The sequence below is a fragment of the Macrobrachium nipponense genome, chromosome 18 (assembly GCF_015104395.2).
Source record: "Macrobrachium nipponense isolate FS-2020 chromosome 18, ASM1510439v2, whole genome shotgun sequence".
In the NCBI taxonomy this organism is placed as follows: Eukaryota; Metazoa; Arthropoda; class Malacostraca; order Decapoda; family Palaemonidae; genus Macrobrachium; species Macrobrachium nipponense.
Genome location: NC_087211.1, coordinates 28320232 through 28335231, shown reverse-complemented (window position 1 = coordinate 28335231; position 15000 = coordinate 28320232). Strand labels below are relative to the sequence as shown.

General features: G+C 34.8%; 1 protein-coding gene across 4 annotated transcripts in view; it reads right to left on the bottom strand.

Moving 5' to 3' along the window:
- LOC135196939 (anoctamin-7-like) overlaps positions 1–12151 on the bottom strand; it is a 694520-nt gene extending 682369 nt beyond the window's left edge. For all 4 annotated transcript variants that reach the window (XM_064223781.1, XM_064223782.1, XM_064223783.1 and 1 more), the window contains exon 1: positions 11829–12151. The gene's annotated coding sequence lies outside the window, so the exon portion shown is untranslated. The remainder of the gene's footprint in view (positions 1–11828) is intronic.
- Positions 12152–15000: the final 2849 nt, after the last annotated feature.

Genomic DNA, 15000 nt, shown 5'->3' with positions numbered 1-15000 from the left:
TGATGCATCCCGTGATTCTGTATTATGAAAGACCTGTCAGACATGATAGTAATATATAAGGATTGAGGCTACAATCTGCATTTTTGAACTTGGTAAGAGAGGCCAATCCTGGGTAGGACGATGGCAAGTATTGACACGGTGTTTATTTCCCCTTACAATAGTGCTGACACACAGAATAAATATAATGATATAAACTGTCTTTATACAGTGATTCCGCTTCTTTTCTTCCTTTTTCTTTACGTACTGGCAGCGCAGAACTTTAGACCATAAGGAGGAGACGTCTGAAAAAGGCAGTGTTTTCACAGATTTTATTTACTTAATAGGGGATGGAAATTTTGCCTGACTTTTGAAAAGCAAGGTGATATCTTCACTTGAAAAAAGGTTTGAGAACAAACTTGTACAACGCAATGTAAGGAAGCCATTAAAACATTTGGTTTACTTTATGTCTCGATTTACAATTAGAACAGATTACTCGGTCTAATGAACAAGGTTTGATCCGACCTCAAGCTTCCTCGTGATGTGCGCAAGATTTTACTCTCACTCATGAGTTGTAATCATTATTTTCGTATCTTTTAACATAAATTAAAACTTGCTAAAATCTACGGTCTAATAGAGCCTTGTTTCATCAACGAAAATTAAAATTAATACGCTCTGTTTTGCTAGACAAAAATTCTGTACTTTTTAACATGCACATTATTTATTTTTTACATTTTCATGCTAATAAATAAACCATAAATGTCCAATCCTAAAATTCCTGTATCTTTAACTTGATGCGAGAAACCTTTTTCGGGCTTTTTTGGCTTTTCTTTAGGGCTTTCCTACCCCGCCCCCAACACCAATAACAACAACAAAGTAGTTTGTGGGCTTACTTCCCAAATAAGCGAAAATACAGAAATATAAAGTTACGTTCCATTCCTTGTTTTGAAAGTGTGACGTAACATAGGCGGGAAAACTGGTCTTCTGCTACAACGACACCACAGCCGGTTTCATTTCTTCTGTCCACTCACTCACGTAGGTTTTGAGTAGATATGGCAAGATACATATCTCGATTGGCTGAAGTCAATGTTTCCGATATCGCAGGTTTACTGTGATAAAGATACTAAATGTTTCTTCAGTAATACATATGAATGCTTATATATACAAAACCCCCTCACCTTATTTAGATCATAAACATGTCGATTTATATTGATAATATAACAATATAAGCGCACGAATAATCAGTTAGTTACACATAGTCTAACCAGATCAAACGGAAACGAATGGTGTACATTAAACAATTACTTCTTATCTCATTATAGGTAGTACATGAAAATAATTCTGACTATGCAACGCGGATAAGAGGTATTTCAATCATTTCTTGCATGTGAATGATATGAATAGGTTAATATGCGAAATGGGCAAGAAATATTGTTATCTATGAGGCTGCCTAGATCGTAGGGGATGTGACTGGAACAACCACTACTATACGTATTGGCTGGAGGGCGGGGTATTTCAGCTATAACATGGCATGAAAGCAATGGTATTGTAGCTTTTTTCAGAATACTCTGCATATTTATATTTTTTTCTTAAGCATACAAATAATTATAACAGCTCACAGCTTGGACACTCTCGGGAATATTTAGCTAAATAATTTATGCAGCAAAAGTATAAAATCGGTTCCAGTCATCCTGAGCGCTGATGACCTCCAAGCACACACGGAATAAAAGGCTAGTCTAGGCATACATTTTTTTTTTTTTTTTGAGCATTGGAACGATAATCAGAATGAATAATTAAAGGTTACAATAAAAAGTAATTTCACCGCAAAGGAATGAATGTATGCTTGAAAGAAGAGGACAGTAATATAAAATGCTTGGCAAATCAATAGCATACGCATCGCTTCGTTGGTATATTGAAGTTTTTTTTTTTTTACATGTATGCATTGAAACTGTACATACAATAAAGTTTGAATGATACGAAAATCTCGTAATTAGAGCAGTTTTTCAGCATAGGTCTACGACTCTACGTTATACTAATGCGATAAACCATAATTACTGAAAGCTCATAGTTCGTTTGTGCTAGATTCGAGTAAATTGTTTCTCATAGAATTTCTTCTTTCATGTGCATGTGTTGCTATATTATGAATACAAACCAACGAGTTTATATCAGAAGGGGCGAGGTTTCTTTGTTTATATAATCATTCAAATACGTTATTGGAGAAATGGTTTGTTACTTATCACAATGAGCCAACGATCTCGGAAACGTTTGTTGTCAGCCTGTCACGTGCTAACCATGCACATGTGCCACATCTTCACCCGAGAATGGACAGATGAAATTAAACTTACTATAGAATCAAGACGAATTGGAGGGAACTCCAACCATCCGACGAGCAGTATTCAGTGTTAACACTTCCAAAGCAACGTAATTAAAAATATTATTTTCTCTTAAAGGAGAACAATGGCGCATAACTTTTAACTAATGTGAGCAATATGTCCCTAATATTTAGGTCTCCTTAAATGCAGTAAATCCCTGTTATCACGAGAGCTTAGTACAGCTATGCTCTTAAGTGATGCAACAAGATTGCTTAGGATTTCGTTTAAAATTCACAAACTGGCAACTTAACATGCTCCATATTTATTTATCATTTCAATGCAAAAACACAATTATAGCATACAAGAAGGCCATAATATGTTTCACAAGAATGAAATCCGTTATATATTTCAAAACTATAAGAAAATACTACGTGGAGCCAAATTTCGGAAAAAAGATTACGAAACATTTCCAAAACTTTGGGTCAAATGTCAAATAACAAAACGGAAAAATTTGTCATAACTTTAACATTGTTTCCAATGCAACCATAAAATTTGAAATTTTATTGTTTTTACACCTGAGCGCTGAAAAATTTCAAATAAGTCAATACAAAAGTAGAATGCATCCACCAATATCAACGGTTGAGCAGAGCATGTGTAATGAAACCATTATAGTGGAGGTGCAGCAAGAACATACTGGTGTAACATAGGTCTACAATGAGTGGCGACAATTAAATTATCTTGAAACCAATAATTTTATATTTGTTAGAGGAATATTTGGACTTTCATAAAAATAAAATTATTTAAGTTACATTACTTAACCACTTCAAAAATTATGGCATACTAGCAAATATTTGCCTATGCAATTATTCCTAGGACAGGGTGTGTTAGATTTCTTTACTTACTATACATAAATTACACCTAGCATTCACATCTCTATATCGACAATTTCTGGCCAGAGAGCAGGTGAAGTCATCTACACAGTCTTCCACTTCAAGTTACCTCATGAATGAACAAATTATACACAAATCACAAGCAAAAACTTTTAAGAAAATAATATTTTAAACCAGTTAAAAACATGTGTTCCATAGGCCTTGACATTAATACTAATAGATATTTCGATTAATAGCCATCTTCTCCATATATATAACTAAAATCAACATCTAACAACAGGTGATCTCTACAAATAAAGTCTATAGTAACAGATTACATCTCAGAAGGCTTAGCCTTAGATTATATTTTTAGGCCTATAAATGCTTTTGCAGCATACAGGCAGCTTGACCACAGCCTCAAACTTGAACTTTTAAAAAAAACTTTTTGTCATTCATATTCCTGTTTTGAAGATGTTTTTTGTGACTGTTGAGTTAATATGGTCTACTGTTATAATGCTGCTGAGGTGGTCACGTTGACCAGCCCAAGAAGCATGTTAAGCACTCTGTCATTGACGGACTGACGGCAACACTAACCTTATCACAATACACTGTGCTATGAGCAAAGCAATAAAAAAAATCAGTCCAAATCACACAGGTTACGAATTATACCAGTGCCTAAAACGGATCATATTCATATAACCATAGGGCAAATAGTGCTAGCTGTGAATTCGCAAACTCGTCGACATGTAAGGCATTGGAACTGGAAAAGAAAGAATAAAAAATTTTAACACTACTTGGCATTGTTAAGCTGAGTCTGAGATTTTGGACGATACAAAAAGAATCATGTAGCCTCAGATTTGAGCATGACTGTACTATTCAGTCGGGAGAAACGGTGAGCCTCCATGACAGACTCCTGATTATATCTCGTAAGTAAGTAGTTTAGTAGCCATTTATCATTTGACCGAATTCTCTAAAAAAAAAAAATAAAAATAAAAAAAAATAAACCATTCTAACATATACGTATTTCCATTTGGAAAGTATAAATGCAAGCGTGTAACCTAATTCATTTCAGCTTATACGTATATAATTAAATTCCGTTTAGTAAATATAGGCTTATAAGAGTGAGTAAATGTATACCTTTATTTATTTATATAAACAGTTAACGTTCTAACCCGTATACGTGTAGATGTCACGACCAAATATAACGCTAATCAGTCACAAAAAGAATAATGAGTATAACACAGCGAAATGGGTGATGTGGTACTTAAAGGCATTACTATATTATAGGAAGATGAAGGAAGCTCATGAGAAAAATTCCAAATTTGTATAAGAACTTTGTTATTGGCTCATGACTCTACTAAAAATACTGTCATTTTGCGCATGCGACGACTGCTGTTGAAGTGATAGATTACAAATGTCTCTTGACAGTAGGAGCCAGGAAGTCACAATTCTGACGAGTTAAGAAAAAGAAAAAGCAAAATTATTTATCGCTTTACTAAATGTCCACCAGCTTCGGTAATTACACACCAACAGTAGTCTATGCTTTACTAAATAAAAAAATAAAAAACGAAAAACCAACATGTGTATTTATGAAATTAATGTCGTTGCTACTTTGGCCTGTTACCTACGCGTAACCCACCCCCAGGTGCAAGTACTAAGTAATAGTACTAAACATGGCAGAAGCTCCTTTCGTTTGTTTGTTTGTATGGTGCTTTTACGTTGCATGGAACCAGTGGTTATTCAGCAACGGGACCAACGGCTTTACGTGACTTCTGAACCAAATCGAGAGTGAACTTCTATCACCAGAAATAAACATATCTTACACCTCAATGGAATGCCAAAGAATCGAACTCGCGGCCACAGAGGTGGCAGGACAAGACCATACCGATCACGTCTTTAGTACTACCCACAACCGCCACCTCCCTCCCATTCAACCCTCCTTACCGCACCCCTGCGAAGTCAAAGTATTATTCAAGACTGGATTACACCTACGCACTTTTGTGGTGTGGTCTGTTACGGCGTGGGACCACAAGAAACTGCACTATAAATGCACCAAAAGCGCGCCACCTCGCTGGCAGGGGCAGGCGAAGACCATTAAAGCCGCACGACGTCGCCCAGATTTTAAATCATTTCAAATTTTTGCGCGGCGTCTGGCGGGTTGATGAAGTCGCATGAAGCCATAAGCAGTGTGGCGCGGCCCCGCAACAAAAGATGCAAGAACCCGCATGGTGCCATGCCACACCACACCACACCCCACGTGGTGCGATGTGGTATGACGTCGTACCACCCGCGAGGGAGTGTTATGGCGTGATGTTATGGAGCCTTGCGGTGCCCTTACGGCGCCTTCATACACGATTAATAAATGGCGCGCACATGTTGCGGAGCATGCGGCGTGTTACGGTTTCTCCCTAGGTAGATTTTTTTTTTTTTTAAAGGTGAAACTCAATACTTTTTTTTTCTTTTATCAAGAAATATTACTTTTACAAAATTATATTTTACAATTTTGTATATACATTATAAGATCTATGTATAATATAAAAATATTACAATTTAGTATTTTTCTAAATATGTTTTTAAATTAGAAACATACTGATTCATGAAAATTTTGTTAACATTAGACTTAAATCCTATGATATATACATTAAATGTATTTAACAGTCTATTCTTTATACATTTAATAATTGCTGGTCAGTACTTATCCCCAAATATCTTGCCATCCATATACTTGAAATAAAATCTGCTATTATTACCATTGCTGTATTTTCATCCCTTTTTGAGTTTGCTTCAAAATCTAGTTTTAAAATCCTTAACCTGCTATTAGTTTTTAATTTACAACATTTTCTAAGCAATTCGAATACCCAGGACAACAAATTCTTAACCAAAGGACAGAAATATACCATATGCATATCAGTTTCTATGCATCCACAACCGCATTCCTTAACATCTTTTATTTTCATCATGGCTAGCCTATCATTTGTACTTCAAACTTCATGAACATACTTAAACAAAATTTCTCTACTTCTATTTTCTATGTACTTATTATTTACATGTTCCCAAATTAGTTTCCAGTTTAATAGTGGATACAATTTTTCAATATTTGAAACATATTCACTGTTTTTCATTAAATGTTCATATACCACTTTCGTTTTTATCTGTGGATAAGAGGTCATCTTATTAGCACTTCGTAATATTTTTATCATACTTTCATAAAAACTAGGTGTAAAAATAGTGCAATCCTGACGTTGGCATTCATTTTCTATAAGGTAGGTTGCTCTGACTTTACAATAATAAATAATCATTTGGTAACCAAAACCACGATCTTTTAAACATTTTAGAAATGTACTAAACATGACTGACTTCGCTTTACAATGAATATCAATAATTCCACAACCATCTCTTAATTTTGACAAAAACATAGGTCGATTGGATGGAGGTTGCCGCGCATTTTGGGGAGTATAAAAGGGGCCGGCCAGACCATAGGGGCATCATTCGCGCTCTGACAGCCTGTCGACAATGTATAAATAAATAGAACTTTATTTTTTTAATAATATATGATTTTTTAGTTATTTTCCTAATATTAAATCATTTTGTACATTTTATATCATTCATAATGTTTCTTTTTGTAATAAATATGTTGAAATACTGACTTGCATTTACATTTTCCTTACTGACGCTTAATTTATATGTCATGACAATATATTTGATGATATGATTGGGTGAAATTAAATTAAAAAATGAAAAAGCATGGCCATAGAGAATAATAACATGAAGAAATATAACAGGAAATCTAACATGAAATATGATATATGAAATATGAAATAAATAGAACTCGGAAAATAACTTGAACTATAAAATGAAATGTAACATGAAATAAATATGGCCATCAAATGATACAAGAACATACAAGGTAAAGAACAATAATATAATATTGAGAACATGATCAAATATGATAATGAAACAATAATTAACATTGACTGGACATGGTTATTAACAGGGGAACAATGAAAAATCAGTAACAGACTAAAGACATATTGACCTCAGTTGATAATATATATTTGTAGTTGAAAATGTTATGGTATACACCAAGTCCCAATTTCATTTTCCTACATTCTATACTTTTCATGTTCATTTTCTTACAGTCTGTGCTTTTCATGTTCATTTTCTTTCATTCTATGCTTTTCATGTTCATTTTCTTACTTTCTATGCTTTTCATGTTCATTGTCTTACATTCTATGTTTTTCATGTTCATTTTCTTACTTTCTATGCTTTTCATGTCGATTTTCTTACATTCTATGCTTTTCATGTTCATTTTCTTACTATTGCTTTTCATGGTCCATGCTTTTATCTATGCTTCATGTTCATTTTCTTACTTTCTATGCTTTTCATGTTCATTTTCTTACTTTCTATGCTTTTCATGTTTGTTTAGTATAAGTATTTTTGTTATGTCCATCATTTCCTTCTCATATGTCTCATTATTATGAATTATGTTATTATTACTCCGCAACACCGAAAGCCACCCGCAACACACCGCTACATGGAGTAACAAAGCCGCAAGAGCGTGTGCCCTGGCATAGCAACAACGACCTTAAAACCACACCAACGCCTAACACTCCGCTAGACACCGCAACAACACGTCATGACATGCCCGTAACACACCGCACGGGTCCGCGCCACGCCGCCCAATAACGGTCCTTTTTTTTCCCCACCGCGTCAATTTTCTGGTGGTTTCTTGCGGTCCCTCGCCGTAACAGCCCGCAACTCAAAAGTGCGTAGGTGTAAACCTACCTATACACTCAATTCTATAGTGTGGTCGACAAATTATATTAATAAACGACACCTTCGTGAGTAGTGAAGCGTAAGATAACAAGCAAAAGTAGCACCTCTTAATCTCCTTGATAGAAAGTTTGGTCTGGAAACGCTTTTATTTGCACAAATTTTATTTATATTAACATGGAAACTGTTTTATTAAAGCATAAAAGAGAAATGAGGAAGAATGATCGTCTGCTAAACCGCAGGAAAATCGACCCGGAGCGTGAGATAGACCGACATCAACAAAATAACTTCTCCGCAAGTTTTGAAATAGTTCATACTGATTATATACACACACACATATATAATACATATATATACATATATAAATATGGTGTGTGTGTGTGTGTGTACAATAACTGACTCCCTTACTAAGTAGATCTACGATAAATCAAAATAAGTCACTAAGACTTTAGCACACACGTGTATATATGTCTGTGTATGTATAAATAATATATATATATATATATATATATATATATATATATATAAATATATATAAATAATATATTAATATATATATATACATATATATAATATATATATATATATATATATATATTTAATATTTATATATATATTATTATATTATATATATATATGTATATATATAAATATATATATATATATATATTATATTATATACATATATATATATATATAATATTATAATTTTCTATATATATATATATATATATATATATAATATATATATGATATATATCTATAATATATATGTACTATATATTTTATATATATATATATATATATATATATATATATATATAGTTACACATACATACACGTGTGTGAGTGCTACTGTCCTTGGATTTTGTTTATGCTTGGGTTTCTCATCTCTATAAAAATGTCAATTTTTGCTCTCTTTACCAAAGTTAGTAATGTCATAGCCACATAAAATGTGCATGCACATCTAATAGTGTATAAGTTTACAGGTACAAACATCCAAAGAATATACGCAATTGTGTTAACCTAGTCAACCGAAAGCACCAACTCCCGGAAATATGAACACCCATAAACGACCAATGGATAGGCAATGGTTTGCATGCTGTGATAAACGATAAACGGCACTCATGCAATTATCCAGAACTGGGGAAATATTGACAGCACACGGCATGTAAATCGCCCGGAGCTTTAAGGGGGTCAGTTGAATCCCTGAATGTCTGAACTAAATTAATTTCCAACGACACAAATGATCGCGCAGTACAACTGTATAGGTATTTGTTCACTGCCTACTGAATATAAAGGCGTAGCACTGGACGGTGTGAAGTCGAAAAGTTAAGCATGTTGTCCGTAGAATAACTTGTTACACAGAAAACAACATCGTATTTGGATATGTAAGTTTTATGGTAGATTATTAGCATTATCATCTAAAACAGCAAATCTATAAAACGCAGATTTGTCTTCGAATTTGAACTGCCTAATATTTTGCCAATAATGATAATAAACAAATAATAATGACTTTAGTACAAAAGATGGTGATCCATAATATCATTATGACCACTATATAAACAACAAAATATGACAAATCAATACTAAATTCCACAATATTTAAATGGCGACACAAGACAACCGTTATTTCTTTGCGAGAAAATGAGACAAATAAGCCGATAATCTTTTGAACTCCGACATCCTTACAACCAAATAATTATGAATTAATGCTAAAAAAAACTGAACTGACTGTAATGACAAAGCCTGCTCTAAAATTTGCAAACAAATTTCAAATGAACTGGGGACAACACACAAACTTCGACACGTTATCTTGAAATAAGCTGTCTCCAAAGCTACAACAAGCAAAGCCGCATTTGCTTTGAGAATCCGATCCCGCACGAAACTCTGAACAACACATCGGAAGTTTTGAAGTTAGTAAGACTTTTGTGATGATCTTGATCAATGAAGTGACACATCTCTCTCTCTCTCCTGTATTCATTTTAGCAAAGCCCATCTAAAAATAATAAAACAATCTGATGCTTGAAACGATAGCTTTTATATTTCTGGGCAACTGCATGGTTCGGTGTCGGTTTATATTAGTACTTTCCTCCAGCCTCGCTTTCCCGGACCTTTACAATTTTCCATCCTTTGAGAGGAGGATCGATCTGTCGCTCCTTTCGAAGTTAAAGCTCTCTTTTCATGCCATTCTTCCTTATTCTACTTGTCAAATCAAGGCTTAGATATGACCAAAGGTTGGTTTATATTAGTTCGTTTCCTTAGGTCTGTTGATTAACAAAATTTGTCTTCGCTGTTGTTTCTGTTCGTTAAAACAATAATAAAATTCTATTCATAATTTAATTTGAAAACAGGTACATTCTAAGCATACCATTTCCTTTTAAACAGGCTGTTTTGCCCTGGTTTGTATGTTTGTTGGTTGGAATATGAAAAAACCATATGAATGTTTCTGTATTGAAATATCTCTTGAATATGAAAATTCGCAGAAATATCACGCACTGTGAGATTCAAAGAAATCATTATTTACATAAGTTGACTACGGCTTTAGTTGGGTTACAGCCTCACTTTTACCAATATTTTCTCCTACTTCTAAGTGCCCTATTTTTCCCTAATACAGATCAGACTGACGGTCCCCAAGAAATGGAAGAGCTGAGAGTGGCATAGGCATGCGCTCCATTCTGTACCCTAGCTTTTGTTTCTACTTTTTCGGGGGGAGGGAGTGAAGGGATCATTCAATAGACATTCAGGTACACAATATACCGCATCTCCATCTCCCTCCCTCCCCAGGATGAGTTTCCAATCAATATGACCAGAGTCCGGAAAACTCATCAACGCTGAGATAATCAAACCCGATTTCTCTGTCATTTACGTAACCTTACAACATCGATTTCCATTAATCTTAAGAGCTTCCGTAGACTGAGCGCGCCCGTCAACGTGACATTCATCAATAACTAGATATCAAGTGCAATATCCGACGAATGCTCTGCATGGGCCTACAGAGCGACTGTGTAAAGGAATAAATACATCCACACACACACGCACAAACACACACGTATATATATTTATATATGTATGTATGTATGTATGTATGTATGTATTATGTATGTATACATGTTCCAAGTAAATTATTACAATAGCTGAGTATGCGCAGATCTTAATACCATCGTATAGATAAACATTTTACATTTGTATTTTAAGCCACACTTCATCTAATCATTTTAACGGCATTTTCTACAGCGCGAAGCACAGCGGTGTAAAACTTCGTTTGAAAGAGACCTATCCGAAATACATGGAGGGAGGTTATTTGAGCAAAAGCACAGAAATCATGTCTAAATCTTATAAACCTACGCGTGAAAAGTCAAGATTCCAAAATGAAATGGTGAAGATAAATGTAGGCATAAGTAGACCTTGAAATTCACTTAAGCTCTGGGCAGCACCATGGCACCACTCAAAATAACGAGTGAAACTAGGTCTTAAATTTTGCCTGCAGAAGCAACACAAAATAATATGATAAACATCCTAAATGCATTGAGTAAAATCCAGAAATGCTTAAAGGCTACTTTTTAAAGTCAGATAGCATGGGTCTAACTGAAAAACCAAAGCTGATTTCGCAGGCCGATGACCTACTGAACTAGATTCTACACCAAACGCTAAAGCCTACTATCCAACTAGAAAATATCATATTATCAAAGAGATGCACCGAGAGGTTTCTGTTGCCATCGTAATTTTGTACGATCAGGATAAACGAAAATCGAATACCTAGACCTATGTCACAAATTGGGCCAAGAGTGCACACTACCCTAAATGCGACTTTACACTATTCAAAAATTTCTTGAACGGATCACACTTCATAGCATCACCATCACAAGTATTACAATCTAATCCCTAATTCACTTACCTGATCTATTTCCCCAGGGTCATCCTCAACGGCTCATTAATTCCAATTAAAATAAACAGAAATTTAGCGAGTCAACGCGACACGGTACACTTTCAACATATTTTCTTCTCTATTTTCTAAAGAACTATTATGCAGTCAGTTCCTCCTATGATTTTTTTTTTTCTTTTTATCGCTGGTAAGCCACGATTCCACGAATAAGTGTATGAACAACAGTACAAATCGCCGAAGCCACAAGTCGGAGGTGAGTGAACTAACGAGAAAAACCAATATGTATGGATAGCAGGAGGTCCCGAGTTCCTACTCTTACAACAGTTCGACCCGCACTGGTCTCGGACCGCGCGCTCAGTCCGCTGGCGGCAGGGCTCAGGGGCCAGGGCTCAGTCCCGATGCTGCTGCCCCTATTCTGTTGACACTCCCCCACTACTTCTCACCCGACCCAAAAAAAAAACAGTTACGGACAAACACCTGGAACTACCTTGTGCCCAGCATATATAGATTGTTTTAAGATCCATTTTGCTTGCATTGCTAATATTTCCCTCTTCATTCCTTCATCGGGCGATGTAGCTACTCATATTTCCGTAAACTTTAGTAACTGATACTCCTTTCCTCGCAATATTTGTTATTATAATTATTCATGGAAGACATGAAACTCGGAAAGAATAATATGACGAGAACGCCCTGGATACATAGAATGATAGTAACCTCATGTAAGTAAGGTACAGCCAAATAAGCTTCTTTTATCCATAAAATGTTAGTGAATAGATAAGATTTCAGATCAGTTCAGCTAGATGATCAAAATAGAAAAAGAAACAGGTTATGTTATCATTTGAAGCAATTTTGAATTGTATATGCTCACGACACACAACAGAAATCTGGTCGAACCTGATATTTCTATGCATTTTTTGATAGAGATATGTCAATAGATTCAGTTACCTCCATCGTTCGTATTGAAACGTTTCTTGATTAACGATTATTTTTATAAATAAATAAATTGTTACAGGATTGCTGACGAATAGTTTTTACGTCTCTCTCAAACCCAATACGCTTGCAGCTGCTGAACTTACTCAGCCAACAGTGCCAAATTTCCATATTGGCTGTTTCTTATACGTAAATTGAAGGCACCAAGATGTAAGATGATTGGTAGCCGCTGGGGAAGCCTTTACCTTCCTCTTGCATGTGGCAACAGCTTGGCGGGGTTTTGACTAATTTGTGACAATTCTTGGGGTAATTAGAGTTTAACACGTTGCTGCCTTGGTGATATGTGCTGTTTATGGATGCTGTAACACAGGAAGGGACAATGTTGGCTTTTACCGTTTCCTTAAAGATCCCAAAATGTGTAGGGAGTGAGTGAGCATCTGCAGAGAAAATAACCATATAAACAACAAAAACGCAAGTTTATTCGGTTCACTTTCAACATAGCGATTACGCGAGAAACCTCAGGCATGAATTGTTTAAGTACTGCCCCCCAAATGCAAGAAAATTGAAGGATGATGGCATACCGAACCAACGTTTACCTCTGCATGATAATGCCACTGATGATTCTGGTATTTAACACCTTTACTCTAGTTTGGTTTAGTCTACCTGTTACGTTTAAAGTTGTATATAAGTATATTAACTTGAGGCTTACAAGAATATTTCAGTTGATTAAAGTGCATCAATATACATTTCGTTCGATTCTAGATTCAAGTAAACCATATTTGACTGGTTAAGAGTTGTGGTGAAATTATATTCTCCGACTGCTCAAAATGGTCCACAGCACATAATTTTCTCTAAGAAGGCAACAACGGTAGGCATTTTAGGCAATGGAATTAAATTACAAAACAAGAAATCAAATTGTTTACTTTAAATCTCGCTGGTAGTCGCCCAACGCAAAGAGACGAGAACTAACCTAGCGTTCTTATATAACCCCAATACACATTTGGCCAAACATGAAAATTAACTTATATAAGATACTTAGCTAGTTCGACGTCTTCAGGAAGATAAGTACTACACTTAATTATATAATGTAACTAATACAGAATGGCAGTGCTCGCCACTATCGGGACCCACGAACGTACCCTTAATTTGTCATGTGTGCACAGCAACCCGCACAGCACATTACGCCAACGTTAAGGCGGGAAAAAAAAGTGGAGGGAAACTCCTGTCGCATTTGCGAAATACGAGCGAAAAAATATCACTTACAATAAAAAATAATTAGTTATTATTAATTAGTAAATCACAAAATCTACAGTAAAATTAATGATAAAGAAACTAACATTTTTTAATAATGGAAATGGAAATTAAATGTGTCATTTTATGACAAGAGTGTTCAGATTGGAATTAGCCTAGACCTATGTGTAGTTGAGAATATTTACAAAAAGGATATACTAGTCAACAATAGAGAGATGCGTAGATTCTACTGAAATTGTTTTCATGCGCATGAAATTTGCCTATTATTTGTTGGGTAAAGGAAGGGGACGGTTATTCTCGAGAGAGATGGAGCGAGAAAGACAGGAGGGCGTTTTCCATAACTGAATGAACCATAGGTTAATACGGATAATTCTAGAAATTAAGGACGATATACAGAATGTTATATCTTCCATTCGATTTCTAATGCAAATAAACCATGTTCACTGGTTAAGACAAAATTGAAATTAGGCCTAGGCCTATATGTTGAGAATAACTGCAAAGAGAAAATGCTAATCAACACGAAAACGAGGGAGAGGGCAAAATTTTATTAGAAAAGTTTTTATGTGTATGAAATATCCAGTTATTTGTTTGGTAAAAGAATGGGAATATTATGAGAAAGACAGAGAGAGAGAGAGAGAGAGAGATTACTAAAAATTTTCTTGCATATGAATAAGCATACGTACTTATATCAGGGGATTAGGAAGATGAAAAGGAAATTTTATAAATATATATATTTATATATATATGTGTGTGTATCTATAAATATTATATATATATATATATATATATATATAATATATATATATATATATACCAGTCCATGATGTATATTTTTTCTAATGATTCATATACTTTTATTCACAACAGAAAGGAATGCCACATCGGTAAAAAAACAAGAGATGAGAACTGTCCACGAAGCCTGCTTGAGGATAATGGATTATCAAGTGAAGGACTTAGATCCGGAGTTGTGTATCTCTGCATATCTCATGAAACGTCTCTTTCC